Source organism: Rhinatrema bivittatum, chromosome 1 (assembly GCF_901001135.1).
Source record: "Rhinatrema bivittatum chromosome 1, aRhiBiv1.1, whole genome shotgun sequence".
In the NCBI taxonomy this organism is placed as follows: Eukaryota; Metazoa; Chordata; class Amphibia; order Gymnophiona; family Rhinatrematidae; genus Rhinatrema; species Rhinatrema bivittatum.
Window position 1 is genome coordinate 319,048,157 of NC_042615.1, and position 16,109 is coordinate 319,064,265.

The 16,109-nt window shown below is 45.8% G+C and overlaps 1 protein-coding gene across 9 annotated transcripts in view; it reads right to left on the reverse strand.

The window, feature by feature from the left end:
• Positions 1 to 16,109, reverse strand: part of BMPR1B (bone morphogenetic protein receptor type 1B) — an 825,728-nt gene that overhangs the window by 798,023 nt on the left and 11,596 nt on the right. For 6 of the 9 annotated variants that reach the window (XM_029597567.1, XM_029597536.1, XM_029597549.1 and 3 more), the window contains exon 2: positions 11,407 to 11,473. The exons of the other annotated variants lie outside the window; for them this stretch is intronic. The gene's annotated coding sequence lies outside the window, so the exon portion shown is untranslated. The remainder of the gene's footprint in view (positions 1 to 11,406; positions 11,474 to 16,109) is intronic. 9 annotated transcript variants of the gene reach the window in all.

Below are 16,109 nucleotides of genomic sequence, written 5' to 3' on the forward strand. Positions count from 1 at the left end.
TGGAGCAATACTGGGGGCTGCTGAACTGATAGACAGGTCAATGATATCGCCTTGATTACTCTGGCTATGGTGGCCCTAGAAGCCACCTACCCTTTTTTGATCACCATCAAATACCATGAAGAGCTTGTCTATTCTACTAAAAACATAGGCTACTTCCTTTAGGTGTGTCAAAAGAAACAGATATACCTCTGACACTGGCAGATTGTTATTTTCTCCTGACAGCTCTATAACAGAGGGTTGAATGAATTCTTATTACTTCCCATGGAATGCCTATACTAGTTTGGGGAAGAATGATAAACTAAACCTTGTGATGGTCCTAGATAAGGCTCCCTGCAGCATAGCACCTGGAGCTCTGAAATTCATCTTAACGGAGCCAATTCCTTCACAGAAGCAAGTCTTAAATACGCCCTTAATGGAAGGCAATTTTTGTGGCTCCACAAGGTCATCTGCCCAAGGACTTTAGCACCTGATTGAGATCCCGCTGGGGCACCACTGGGCAGAATGGCATCATGTGAATCCCTCACAGGAAACATCCTGTATCTAGATACACCACCTCTTAGATGCCTTTAACTTGACCTCCATAGCAGGTAAAGGCTGCTACCTGGGTCTTCACAAGACCAAGAGCCAGCTCTTAGTTCAATCCCGCTTGTAGGAAGTCGAAGTCCATTGGACAACTGCTTCCTATAAGAAAGAAAAGGTCTTGCTTAGAGATGTAATACTCAAAAAAAAAAAAATTCTCCAACCTGATATTGGTTACGGAAGTAGAACTTCTGTGCCTTTAATCTAGTTGGAATTACTGAGGCAGAATATTCTCTCTTTCACCGGTGTCTCCTTTCAAGAACCAGATCACTGGAGAGAACTTAAACAGGACCTCCATAGGGCTTGGACCCGGCCAGATTAGGCTCCATTGCTTAAGCCGATGCAACTTAGTTCCATACAGGAGCAATTGTATCCATGACCCAGCGCCTCCTTGTCTTCTAAAAAAGTGACAATGGTGAGACCTAGAACAGACTGAGTCTTGGCCATGGAAACATGAGTACATGTCTGCCTCTAAACCCTGGCTCTGCCCTACGACAGCAGAATATACCTGCTTTGGTGTTTCTATTAGGTCTGCACTAGGAACAGCCAGACCTATTGTCTGGTCATCTGGGTTCAGCCTGTTTCTGCTGCGGAATCTGACTTGTAAGTTCATAAGAACATAAGAAATTGCCATGCTGAGTCAGACCAAGGGTCCATCAAGTCCAGCATCCTGTTTCCAACAGAGGCCAAACCAGGCCAAACACCAAGAAGATCCCATGCTACTGATGCAATTAATAACAGTGGCTATTCCCTAACAGGTCTATCCTGTAAAGTGCGGCCGCGTTTACCCTGCTCCTAAGCCGCATTTTACTCACCTTCCGGCTGCATTAGCCCTTCCTGCGATCCCGAATCCCCTTTAACCTACTCCTACCGCGTCCTAAATTCCCCGGGCAACCCCTTCCGCACGCGGCATGTATATTGCATGCAAACGAGCGAATTAGCTATTCCCTAGCATCCCGTAACCCGGGCCCCGACTATCGCTAGTTTTCCCTGCCGTTTTGTCGCGCGTTTAACCTGCAAACTTACCGCCTACCCTGACCCCTGCGGTAGAGGCAGGGGTAAGGGTAGGTGGCAAGCTTTCCCCCAGCCCCCGCTCACCTGCCCCGGCCGCGATCATGGGTGCCGGTCTCCGTGGCAGCCCCAGTCCTCTCCCCTGCTCCCAAAGCCAAAAAAAAAAGTGAAAAAAAACGTTGCAGCCCCCCTCCGATGTCCGGACTGGGGCTGCCACGGAGACCGCTTTCCCCCGTGCAAGTAAGTTGCTTCGCCGCTTCAGTTCTTCCCTCCTCCCGGAGCTGCTTTTTCAGCCTTGCTCCGGGAGGAGGGGAGAATAGACACTAGCGGCGAAGCGCAAAAAAAAAAACCAAAAGCAATTTTGGTTTTTTTTTTTCCAAAAGCGACAATACCTTCTTGGCCGGACGGCTGCAAAAGTGGGTCGGGTCCGGGCTGACAGCGGCGAAGCAACTTACGGCGAAGCAACTTGCTTAGGCCCGCGGCGAAGCAACTTACGGCGAAGCAACTCTTAGGCCCGCGACAATTTTGGTTTTTTTCCAAAAGCGACTTACTTGTGGGATCTGTCAAGATCCCAAAAGTAAGTCGTTTTTGGACGCCTGCACAACTTACTTTTTTTTTTTTTTGCAGCCATCAGCGATCGTGGCTCCCGTAGCTCCTCCGGAAGATGGCCGCCTGCACGGGGGAAAGCGTACAATTGGCCGCTGAAGACGTGACGTCACGACGTTTGGCGTCACGGGATGTGACGCCACGTCTTCAGCGGCCAATTGTACGCTTTCCCCCGTGCAGGCGGCCATCTTCCTCTGGAGGAGCTACGGGAGCCACGATCGCTGATGGCTGCAAAAAAAAAAAAAAAAGTAAGTTGTGCAGGCGTCCAAAAACGACTTACTTTTGGGATCTTGACAGATCCCAAAAGTAAGTCGCTTTTGGAAAAAAACCAAAATTGTCGCGGGCCTAAGAGTTGCTTCGTCGTAAGTTGCTTCGCTGCAGGCCTAAGCAAGTTGCTTCGCCGTAAGCTTCGCCGCTGTCAGCCTGGACCCGACCCAACTTACTTTCGCAGCCGTCCGGCTAAGAAGGTATCGTGGCTCCCCTTTTTTTTTTTTGCTTCACAGCTGTCAGTCTGTTCTCCCCTCCTCCCGGAGCAAGGCTGCTTTTCGCGCCCTGCTTCGGGAGGAGGGGAGAGAGATGACAGCGGCGAAGCAACTTACTTTTGCATCCGATCGGACCCGACTTCCTGGTATCTGTCATTTCAAATGACATTTGAAATGACAGATACCAGTGTGGTGTGAAGCATTAGGCCCGCGCACCCAGGATACTGTATAGGCGCTCTATCCAGTAAAATGGGTTGCGCGGGCCTAACGCTTCACGGACCATTCTTAGACGCGGCATGAAATTAGAGTTCAGGATCGAGTGGTAGGTGAGCTGCACTGTGCGTGCGGCAACCGCGGGTGCCGCAGGCACTAACACAGCTCTTCCTACCGCTCGGTACTGGATAGACCCGTAAGTAAATTGATTAATAGCAGTTAATGGACTTCTCCTCCAAGAACTTATCCAAACCTTTTTTGAACCCAGATACACTAACTGCACTAACCACATCCTCTGCCAACAAATTCCAGAGCTTAATTGTGCATTGAGAGAAAAAGAATTTTCTCTGATTAGTCTTAAATGTGCTACTTGCTAACTTCATGGAATGCCCCCTAGTCCTTCTATTATCCAAAAGTATAAATAACAAATTCACATCTACTCGTTCTAGAACTCTCATTATCTTAAAGACCTCTATCATATCCCCCCTCAGCCGTCTCTTCTCTAGGCTGAACAGCCCTAACCTCTTCAGCCTTTCCTAACAGGGGAGCTGTTCCATCCCCTTTATCATATCTCTGTACCTTCTCTGTCGCAACTATATCTTTTTTGAGATGCGGCGACCAGAATTGTACACAGTATTCAAGATGTGGTCTCACCATGGAGTGATACAGAGGCATTATGACATTTTCCGTTTTATTAACCATTCCTTTCCTTATATTCTTATGTTCTAACATTCTGTTTGCTTTTTTGACTGCTGCAGCACACTGAGCCGACAATTTTAAAGTATTATCCACTATGATGCCTAGATCTTTTTCCTAGGTGATAGTTCCTAATATGGAACCTAACATGTAACTACAACAAGGGTTATTTTTCCCTAAATGCAACACCTTGCACTTGTCCACATTAAATTTCATCTGCCATTTGGATGCCCAATCTTCCAGTCTTGCAATGTCCTCCTGTAATGTATCACAATCCGCTTGTGATTTAACTACTCTGAATAATTTTGTATCGTCCGCAAATTTGATAACCTCACCCGTATTCCTTTCCAGATCATATAGATATAGATATATAGAAAAGCACTGGTCCAAGTAGAGATCCCTGAGGCACTCCACCGTTTACCCTTTTCCATTGAGAAAACTGACCATTAAATCCTACTCTGTTGCCTGTCTTTTAACCAGTTTGTAATCCACGAAAGGACATCGCCTCCTATCCCATCACTTTTCGGTTTTCTTAGAAGCCTCTCATGAGGGACTTTGTCAAACGCCTTCTGAAAACCCAAATACACTACATCTACCGGTTCACCTTTATCCACATGTTTATTAACCCCTTCAAAAAAATGAAGCAGATTTGTTAGGCAAGACATCCCTTGGGTAAATCCATGCTGACTTTGTTCCATTAAACCATGTCTTTCTATATGCTTTACGATTTTGATCTTTAGAATAGTTTCCACTATTTTTCCTGGCACTGAAGTCACACTCACTGGTCTATAGTTACCCGGATTTCCCCTGGAGTCCTTTTTCAGCGCAAGCACAACACCTGAATAAAGGAGCAGATTTGCATCATTCTTTGAGTATATTTTTACAGTTAAGACATACAGATACAATCCATGCTTAAAAGTCATTCCCTGATGAAGAGGATCTACTCGAAACATTGCAGCGTCGGGATCAAAAGACTTATTGCATGAAGCTTTGTATACAGCATTTTTGCGTCGGAACTGTGAGTCTTGAGTGGTATAACATCAGTGTTTCGCATACCACCACAGTTGACCTGCTCTGGACTGTGTTAAGATAGCCATCACAATCATATATTGAGCATCTTACACACTGGGGTTTACCAATGATTATAACCTTTCTCTAACAACCACTAAGTTGGAGTTGGATTAAGTAGCCATAGAGTCCATCATTGGCACTTTATGAGGGTTTCCCCAGTTCTAATACATACAATCTTCTCATTTTCTAGCTAAACTTTTTCATAATTTAGTATTGCTCCTCAGTCAGGGCATTACCTGGCAAGAAGAGCCTGCAAGGCTGGAAACCTACTTGCCTCTACAGACAAAGCATTGCCGTTTATGAGTCTGCAGGGATAAAAGCCTGCTTGGCTCTATAGTCAGAACATTACCATTTAAGAGAAACATGCAGGGATGGCCACCTGCTTGGCTCCACAGACAAAAGCATTTACGAAGAGCCTGCAGGGATGGAACGGTTTGGCTCTACAAATGGAGCGTTATCAACTCCTATGTGAAAGCTGTCACCAACACTGCAGGGCTACAAATTATGTACTATTTCCTTAGGGGATGCCTAGGATTGCCGAATGACAGAGGATGTGGTCAGGCAGCCCAAATGAGGCATTCTAGCAGAAGAGCTTCTCGGTCTTGACCCATAGCTGGAGTTAATTAAGTTTGTTAGCTCTTCTCTCTTTTCCTTGTATAACAGATTTCTTACTGTTAGCTCTGTTTACTAGACTGATGATGCCTTAAACTACAAGCTCTACTTAAGGGTATTGTGCCAGTGCACATAAGTAACAGGAGGCAATAATTTGATCCACTCTTAGAAAACTAATAGCCCTTCCCATCTTCCAGAAAGTTTTAACTCTACAGCACTGTAATACATAGAGTGGGGCTGTTTAATTAATGCCTTATAAGCTCTGAGATAGCAGAGCTTGGGCTACTCAGCTGAATACCAATTAACCAATGTACATACATATTTCCAACAGTTTGGAGACCCCTAAGTAATGTTCTTAAGGGCCTTGATTCACCTGAACTTGGTAAATCTATGCACTAGGGATGTGAATCGTTTTTTGACGATTTAAAATATCGTCCGATATATTTTAAATCGTCAAAAAATCGTTAGGGCCACGATACAATACCAATTCCCCCGATTTATTGTTAAAAAATCGTAAATCGGGGGAAGGGGGAGGGCAGGAAAACCGGCACACTAAAACCCCCTAAAACCCACCCCGACCCTTTAAATTAAATCCCCCACCCTCCCAAACCCCCCCCCCCCCAATGCTTTAAATTACCTGGGGATCCGGCGGTGGTCCAGAATGGCGGCGGTCCGGAACGGCCCCCTCAATAGAATCGTGTTGTCTTCAGCCGGCGCCATTTTTCAAAATGGCCGCCGCAAAATGGCGGCGGCCATAGACAAAAACGATTCGACGGAGGAGGTCGTTCCGGACCCCCGCTGGACTTTTGGCAAGTCTTGTGGGGGTCAGGAGGCCCCCCCAAGCTGGCCAAAAGTTTCCTGGGAGTCCAGCGGGGTTCCGGGAGCGATTTCTTGCCGCGAATCGTTTTCGTACGGAAAATGGCGCCGGCAGGAGATCGACTGCAGGAGGTCGTTCAGCGGGGGTTCCGGACCGCCGCTGAACAACCTCCTGCACTCGATCTCCTGCCGGCGCCATTTTCCGTACGAAAACGATTCGCGGCAAGAAATCGCTCCCGGAACCCCGCTGGACTCCCAGGAAACTTTTGGCCAGCTTGGGGGGGCCTCCTGACCCCCCCCAAGACTTGCCAAAAGTCCAGCGGGGGTCCGGAACGACCTCCTCCGTCGAATCGTTTTTGTCTATGGCCGCCGCCATTTTGCGGCGGCCATTTTGAAAAATGGCGCCGGCTGAAGACAACACGATTCTATTGAGGGGACCGTTCCGGACCGCCGCCGTTCTGGACCACCGCCGGATCCCCAGGTAATTTAAAGCATTTGGGGGGGGTTCGGGAGGGTGGGGGATTTAATTTAAAGGGTCGGGGTGGGTTTTAGGGGGGTTTAGTGTGCCGGCTCACGATTTTAACGATTTTTCACGATAGTTTACACACCCAAACGGCAACAATACGATTCCCTCCCCCTCCCAGCTGAAATCGATCGTTAAGACAATCGAGGACACGATTCACATCTCTACTATGCACATGTATGTAGCCAAGGTACACCAGCATTACAGACATGCCAGAGGAAACGAGGAGAACAGCCCAATCACGGGGAATTAAACGTTCCTTCCCATGTAGATGAGCACACTTAGTTGCTGTTTTCTCTCTATCAGTTATATGAATATTTCCACAAAGAATGGCACAGCCACTTGCTCACCACCTCCAGAAAGCCACTGCCTGCTTACAGCAGACCTGGCTTCTACTTACTAATGCTGCCCCTGTGAGAGAGAGAATGGAGAGGGAGGAAACAGGGTGGAGTGAGAGCTTTTACAAGCCCCCTCATCTTTTTTGGAGGGGGGCTGCCAGGCTCTGGAGCATTCAAGCCCCATTCCCTGGAGGTTCTGCAGAACCCAAAGGGTACTGTGACCACAGTCCATGCTGTGGAGGTTGCACAAATCCCTAAGGGTACTGGGCCAAGCACCATTCCCTGGGTACTGGACAAACTTTCTGGTGCTCGACCAAGGCAGAACCTGGGAGACTGCTCCCACTGGGAGAAGTAACCCTTAGGAGTAGTTGTCCCAGGAGCAACAAGGACTCAACCAGGCCGGGGCCGTACCACGACTCTAGGAGCTACAAACTCCACCATTGCCAGAAAGAGAGAGACTACTGGTATTGGACCAGGACCACACCTCCTTTCATAGCCCAGAGTGAGGTCATGACTAGCAGGCAGAGGCATCAAGACTAATTTGATGGATCTGGTCCTTCTATATCAACCTGTGCATCTGGGTCAACCAGCCCAATCGATGTACATCATATCCACTTCCAGGTGGCAACCGTTGTGACCACCACCCTGTCAGAGGGTTCTAGGGCCATCCCCTTCTGGAGGTCTGAGGGTTGAGCCAGTCTTATTAGGCTATTAAAACTCTACTACACAAACCTGACTGTGGGAAAGGGGTGGAGTACTATTCAAGGGACTTGGATGACTCATTTGAGCCAACTTGGCCCTTAGTCCATTCATCTAAGAACATAAGAACATAAGAAAATGCCATACTGGGTCAGACCAAGGGTCCATCAAGCCCAGCATCCTGTTTCCAACAGTGGCCAATCCAGGCCATAAGAACCTGGCAAGTACCCAAAAACTAAGTCTATTCCATGTAACCATTGCTAATGGCAGTGGCTATTCTCTAAGTGAACCTAATAGCAGGTAATGGACTTCTCCTCCAAGAACTTATCCAATCCTTTTTTAAACACAGCTATACTACCTGCACGAACCACATTCTCTGGCAACAAATTCCAGAGTTTAATTGTGCGTTGAGTAAAAAAGAACTTTCTCCGATTAGTTTTAAATGTGCCCCATGCTAACTTCATGGAGTGTCCCCTAGTCCTTCTACTATCTGAAAGAGTAAATAACCGATTCACATCTACCCGTTCTAGACCTCTCATGATTTTAAACACCTCTATCATATCCCCCCTCAGTCGTCTCTTCTCCAAGCTGAAAAGTCCTAATCTCTTTAGTCTTTCCTCATAGGGGAGTTGTTCCATTCCCCTTATCATTTTGGTAGCCCTTCTCTGTACCTTCTCCATCGCAATTATATCTTTTTTGAGATGCGGCGACCAGAATTGTACACAGTATTCAAGGTGCGGTCTCACCATGGAGCGATACAGAGGCATTATGACATTTTCCGTTTTATTCATCATTCCTTTTCTAATAATTCCCAACATTCTGTTTGCTTTTTTGACTGCCGCAGCACACTGAACCGACGATTTCAATGTGTTATCCACTATGACACCTAGATCTCTTTCTTGGGTTGTAGCACCTAATATGGAACCCAACATCGTGTAATTATAGCATGGGTTATTTTTCCCTATATGCATCACCTTGCACTTTTCCACATTAAATTTCATCTGCCATTTGGATGCCCAATTTTCCAGTCTCACAAGGTCTTCCTGCAATTTATCACAATCTGCTTGTGATTTAACTACTCTGCACAATTTTGTGTCATCTGCAAATTTGATTATCTCACTCGTCGTATTTCTTTCCAGATCATTTATAAATATATTGAACAGTAAGGGTCCCAATACAGATCCCTGAGGCACTCCACTGTCCACTCCCTTCCACTGAGAAAATTGCCCATTTAATCCTACTCTCTGTTTCCTGTCTTTTAGCCAGTTTGCAATCCACGAAAGGACATCGCCACCTATCCCATGACTTTTTACTTTTCCTAGAAGCCTCTCATGAGGAACTTTGTCAAACGCCTTCTGAAAATCCAAGTATACTATATCTACCGGTTCACCTTTATCCACATGTTTATTAACTCCTTCAAAAAAGTGAAGCAGATTTGTGAGGCAAGACTTGCCCTGGGTAAAGCCATGCTGACTTTGTTCCATTAAACCATGTCTTTCTATATGTTCTGTGATTTTGATGTTTAGAACACTTTCCACTATTTTTCCTGGCACTGAAGTCAGGCTAACCGGTCTGTAGTTTCCCGGATCGCCCCTGGAGCCCTTTTTAAATATTGGGGTTACATTTGCTATCCTCCAGTCTTCAGGTACAATGGATGATTTTAATGATAAGTTACAAATTTTTACTAATAGGTCTGAAATTTCATTTTTTAGTTCCTTCAGAACTCTGGGGTGTATACCATCAGGTGCACTCTAATGCCCCCTACATCTGCTTCTCATACTGCCCTAACCTTGGTAAGGAGTCTGAGGGCTGTCACTAGGCCAAAACAAATGCACTTATGGAGACTTCGCCCAATGTCCAGGACCTTTGCCGGTTCTGAAGGAGTATTCAAGTGTGAATATGGAGGTAAGCTCCCAGTGGGTCCATAAAACAGTAAGTGCTTTTCTGGCCTAACTCAACTTGGGGCAATTCTGTGGGCATTCCATTCTTGCTGCAATCAGGGGTAAATGTGTTTAAAAAAAAAAAAAAGCCACCCTCTTCCCCTTCTTTACTCCTCCTTTCAGGGTGATCCAATCAACAAGGGTCATATAACTCATAGTACTAAGCTGGGGAGAACCTTTAGTTGCTTCCTAAACCTCTGAATGATATTGTCCCCTTCCATAAAGGTCCTTAGTGGAGTCATTACTATCCATAGAAGGGGTCCCACCCTAGCAGTAAGGATGTCAGATCCTCTTTCCAGAGCCTCAGAGCTTAATTCAGTTATAAAAAGACAAAAGGAAAACATTTTTTTTTTGTCCCTTGGTTGCCATCCCTAGGGAGTGACGATTATCCCTTAGGGAAACAGGAACCCTAAGATGTGTAGGTCCCTGTATGAGTAACTGTTTTTATGCCTTGCCCTCTTGCAATTTGGAGCAAAGGCTCCCTGTTCAGGGATCCTTACTGTCCTCCTGTATCTCTGGCGGGGGCAATCCTCTCCGGGGCTATCCCTCAGTATGTTTAAAAAGAGAGAGACGAGAGGAGTCACTTCCCCAGATAAACCTGGGCTATTCTGATCCTGTATTATCAGCCCTGGCACAATCCCTGATTCTGCTCCCGATTTGCTGAGCTGCGTCCCTAAAGCAGAGGGAAAAAAATATCCTACTGGCTGAGAGTGCCTGGCTCTACAGACAGGGTAACCCCAGGCAAGAGGGAGCCCACAGGACTAAAAAGGCCTGCTTGCCTCCCCTGGCCCTGCAGGCTCTTCTTAGGAAGAGCCTGCAGGGCCAGAAAAACCTGCTTCCTTCCACAGAGCATTAGCATTTAAGAGTAGCCTGCAGGGATGAAAACTTGCTTACTCCACAGAGCGCTACCATTTAAAAGGAGCCTGCAGAGCTGGAACCTACTTGGCTCTACAGTCAGAGAATTACCAACTTGCATTTTGAAACTATCACTTGGAACAGTGCAGGGCTGCAAATTAGGTACCATTTTCTTCAGGGATGCTCAGATTGCAGGACTATCCAGAGGGTGTGGTCAGACAACCCGATGCAGGCCTTCCCCTCATAGATGGGCCCTCAGTCTTGCTCTGCAGCTGGATTTAATTAGTTTAAACTACTGCTGCTCTAACTTTGTCAGCCTCCCATTTTAGGTAACCATTTAAGATAACACAAAATTTCTTATTTATCAGGTCAGTGCTATAAGCAATCAAGCTTCAGGCTCTGCACAAGGGTATTGTGCTAGTGCCCTTGGCATATGAAGCAAACGTTTGAACTACTCCCCTAAGGAATGTTCTAACTCTGCAGCAGCATAGTATATTGAGAAGGGTTGTTACCTAGGGACTTAGAAGCTCCAAAAGATATTTAATCTTGCAGTGCGATATATATATATATACACACACACAACCCTTCTCAATAAATATATATGTCACCTAGCAATACAAACTGGGAGACTGGGCATGCAAATTACATCAAGTAACTCTGTTTGTCCCCAATTTTCCTGTGTTACTTTTACCCCTATAGCACCAATATTGTTTCTAAATTTCATTGTAAGAAATAGGATGCCTTAGTCTTATTTCAACCCTTGTTTACTGTAAACCGATGTGATATCTCCAATCGAATGTCGGTATAGAAAAAACAAACAAATAAATAAAATTACAACTAGGAAAAAGTCTAGCTGAGGGGAAATTCGTGTTTCCCTTCCCTGCATTAAGTGAGCACATTCAGCTGCTGCCCTCTCTCTCAACGGCATATTTCCAGAAAGAAAAAATGAACCAGCCGCTACTCACCACCACCAGAGAGCCACTGCCTGCTGATAGCAGATCCAGCTTCTGCTTACTTCTGCTGCTCCATCATCTGTGAAAGAAAGGAGAGTGGAAGGAGAAGGGGTGGAGAGAGACAGTGTCTTGCAAGCTTTTGTTCATTATTTATTGGAAGGATGCCAGTTTCCTGAGAATTCAAGAGTCACTCTCTGATGGTACCGTGAAGAGTACTGGGCCCAGAACTATGCTCTGGAGGCTCCACAGACCCCGAAGGGTACTGGGCCAAACTTCCAAGAGCTCGACCAGGGCAGAGCCTGGGAGACTGCTCCCACTGTGAAAAACAACCCCAGCAGCAACAAAGGCTATCAGACCAGGGCTGCACCCTGGCTCTGGGAGCTACGTCCTCTTCATGTGTCTGCCGTTGCCAGAGTTAGGGACTACTGGCACTGGACCAGGACCATCTCCCCCCCCTGTCTCCGTCAAGCTTTGAGGAGGAAAATCTCTAAGTGTAATGGACTGGTCTAGCAGAAGATAAGGAATAAACTGTTTTTGGAACTTACTATTAAAGTGGCATGTGCATTCCTTCTACTAGACTATTTTAAACACTGAAGTTAACTATAGTCTCAAACACTTTCTTTTTATAATCCACTTTTTAGCACTTAAAAGCAGATTACATTCAGGTACTGTAGGTATTTCCCTTTCCCCAGATGGCTTACAATCTAACAGGGGAATGCAGAAAGGTACGTCCAGCGTAACAGTTTTACCCACAATCGTGCATGCATTTTCTGCAGGTAAACCTTAACCAATGTAGCAAGGAGTTTTGCCTGCGGAAAACATGCAGGTAAAATTATGCGTTGGTCTTAGCGCCTTCACCTGGAAATCCCATGCAAATGAGGGCATTAGCTATTCCCTCCCAATTGAGAGAGGTGGGCTGGAATAGCTCCCATTTTTCTAGCACTGGAAATTGAATGCCTGCTCAGAGTTGGAGTACATTTTCCAACCTTAGTTCAATGTCAGAATGTCACCATAGCTGGAGACTCCCTGCGTCCCTCAAGGCATGCACAACTCTGGATTCCCTTTCAGACTGCATCCCTTCGCTTTTCCTCTTGGCAGTTGTACACTACAGTCCCCGGCTGCTCAGAGCCCCATGATCCTTTCTTCTCGCCTCCCCTTTCGGTCCCCTCTTCACTCCTTTCTTTGGAGGCAGAGGGCACCCCTTTCCCAGTTTAATGGAAGCACCAAAAGAGGACAGTGGCACCCTTCACCTTGCTTCCTCCTTTCCCTCCACCCTTTCGCTTGCTACTTCCTGCAGTTCTCAGTCCCCCTTTTACCTCTGCCTGCTGCCAGTTTTTGCCTTGCCTTCTCCTCACCCCCCCCACCCAAGAGTTAAAATGTGCATTTAGCCTATGTGGAATGCATCTTTTTTTTAACTCCCAATGCAATAGCATATCATTAGCTTACTGCATCGGGAGTTTAAAAAAAAAATTCCAGCTGTGCGTTGAAATCCAGTGTACATCTTCTAAATGAACAGCAGGGTACAGTGATTTGCCCAAGGTCACAAGGAGCAGCAGTGTGCTCTGAACCCTGATTTCCCTAGTTCATAGCCGCGCTGCTCCTCCACTCCTAAGTCAGAGTACAAAACAGTAAGACATGCTGTAATGAAGAGAAAATCTCAGTGCTCTTGTGTGCGTGCACAAGGAGTCTATAAAAAAAAAAGTTTTGTTTTTATTGATTTTCATACAAATTCAAAATCTAGACAACACAACATGTCTTGGCCCATAACAACCTCTTCTACATGTCCCCGCACTTTCCCCATTGGAAAGGTAACCATATAGCTAACAACTGCGTAGTCTCATGAGACAGTGTTTCCCAACCAGTGCGCCTTCTGATTTGATCAGGTCTACCAAAGAAAAAGTGGTGCACCTGATATATCTCTCTCTGTATCTATATCTATATACATACACAATATATATTTTTAGAGGTGTTTGGAAGTACAAAAACCAAGGAGATGGTCCAATTACAGATTATTATTTTGATAAAATGTGTAAATAAAACCATTTCATAAGCTTTAAATATACAAAATCATAGTAACTGATTTTAGGCGGGCACGGATATCTTGTGTAAGGTGGGGGGGGGGGGGGGTTCTTTTTACTGCCCTTGGAATTAGCTCTGCCCCTGACAAATAGGCATTGTGTGGTTTCAAGTGGTCTGAGTGCCCTCAGAGCTGCAGAGGTCTCACTAGACCTTCCCCTCGTGTGATGTCAATATGCTGTCAGGGCGATATGGCGGTACACCGCACCATCGGGAGCACCCAAGTGACGTGGGAAGAAGGAGAGAGGCTGCCAAGATCGGAGTTCTGTAGGAGGGCCACCTCTTCAGAGTGCTGCCAGAGTGTGCCTATCCCGCCACACCGATCAAGAGAGGGGAAGTGAACGAAAGATGGCTGGGACCTAAGAGCTAGTTTGCAAGGCCTTAACTGAGAGGAAGGACTATCCCTGGGGGTTCAGAGTTCAAAAGGAACAAGTGTTCCTGAAGAGAATCAGAATCTGAAGAAACCCAAAACGAGAAAGGGGATCTGTCAGAGGACTGGATGAGACTCCAGAAAAAGGTGTCGGAGGAGAGGTAGCCTAACTGACAAAATGCGCACAGAGTCAAAGAATGAGCTAACAAATCAGCTAGAAAGAAAGAAAGGAATTATTGTGATGAAATTTCCATTGCCTAGGAGGGTCCAGGGTGGAAAGGTACCTTCCCCCTAGTGGCTCACCTCTTTGGGAGAGAGAGTGGGAGGAGAGACAGATTTCTGTTTTTGTATTGTGGACCTGTGTTACAGAGCTTGTGCTGTTTTCTATGCTGTGCCAGAGTTTCTTAGACTTTGTTTTGCCCTGCCGTCAGTTACATTAAAGAACCAAGCTGTTATAAAAAAAAAAAAAAATTATTAATAATAATAAAAAAGAAAAGAAAAGGTATCAGAGTGTGCTGATTTTTGTTTGAGTGACTATGCTGGTCAGCAGGAAGAGCCTGCGTGACAACGAAAACTCTAAGGGCCTTGAAATGTGAACTTTCCCCCCGTGCGGGGAACCTTTGCGTGGTCTGTGACCCTCCCCATATGCCCCCCCCACTCCCGTGCCCAAGAGCTGACTCTTGAATAAAGAGTCTGATGGACTAAGCATTTTTCCAATAAACACAAAAATGGAGAAAACTCTTAGTATATCAGGCCCAGAGAGAAATGCACTGAAAAAACTCAGTATTGGCCAATCAACTTGCTTGTCTGGCTTCATTTGCTTCTCTGTATGTAGGAGATATACACACAGTCCTATGCCAGGAGCATTAATTATCCTTAATGTGAGCTTTGACAAAGCCCTGCTGCCAGGTAGCCATGGCATAAAGAAATGTCACTGTGGTGCCCGGGATCTTCCTGCCCTTTTCCCCTTCTCCAGTTCCTGCTTCTGGAATAGCTGCTATCGTTCATATAGCACCACGCAGCACTCTGTGAAAGCGGGCCTTGTGGAGCCCGGCCACAAGGCCAGAGAGGGAGTTTGGCTACTGCTTGGACTCAGCCTCACTGAGAGCCACGCAGGCTCAGAGAACACAACAGTTATTCCAGTGGCAGCTCAGCAGACAAGGTGAAGGGGGAGGGGTGGTTTGCTGAAGTCTGAAATGGGGGCATGAGAGTGCATGAACCCCACTAGGTAGTTATAGTGGTGACAGTCTGGCTTACTGAGGGATGATCTGGACTTGCTTTGCTGGCTGTGGGGGGGGGGGGGGGGGGTTTAGAAACATAGAAACCTGCTAACAGAAAAAGACTGTATGGCTCATCTGTCCAATTCATTTAGCATTATAATTCTCATCACTTCCTTAGAGATCCCCTATATTTATCCCATGGTTTCTTGAATTCAGATACTTATTTTGTCTCCACCACTTCCACTAGGAGGCTGCGCCACATAGCCACCAACTTCTCCGTAAAGAAATATTTCCTAAGATTTCTCCTGAGTCCACCCCCTTTTCAACCTCTTCACGTGACCCCTCGTTCTACTTTCCGTTGAAAAAGGCTCACCTCATTTGAGATTTTGAATTTCTCTATCATATCTCCCCTATCTCGCCTTTCTTCTAGGGTATACATGTTTAGATCTTAAAGACTATCCCCAAGTTCTAGAACAAAGACCACTGACCATTTTAGTAGCCACCCTTGGGACTGACTCCATGCTATTTATATTCTTTTGAAGATGTGGTCTTCAGAATTGTAAACAGTATTCCAAGTGAGGTCTCACCAGGGACAATATCACTTCCCTATGCAGCCAAGCATCTTTCTGACTTTTACCTTTGCTTTATCTACCTGTTTGACCACCTTAAGATCATCAGATACAATTACCCCCAGATCCTGCTCTTCCTTTATGTGTAGAAGAATTTCACCTCCAATACTGTACTTTTCCTTGGGTTTTTGCACCCTAAATGCATTACTCTGCATTTTTTAGCATTAAATCTTAGCTGTCAGATCTTAGGCTTAGACCATACCTCGAGCGTTGCTAGATCCCTCCTCATGTTTTCCACTTCTTCCGGGCTGTCCAACCTGTTACAGGTTTTGGCATCATTGGCAAAAAGAAATCTTTCTGGACATGAGTTGAATTAACTGTTTGAGTGAATTACTATGAGATTTTATTATTATTTCTGTAAGTAAATGTATAAAATCAATAAAGATATAAATTACAAAAAAAAAGAAATCTTTCTGGACA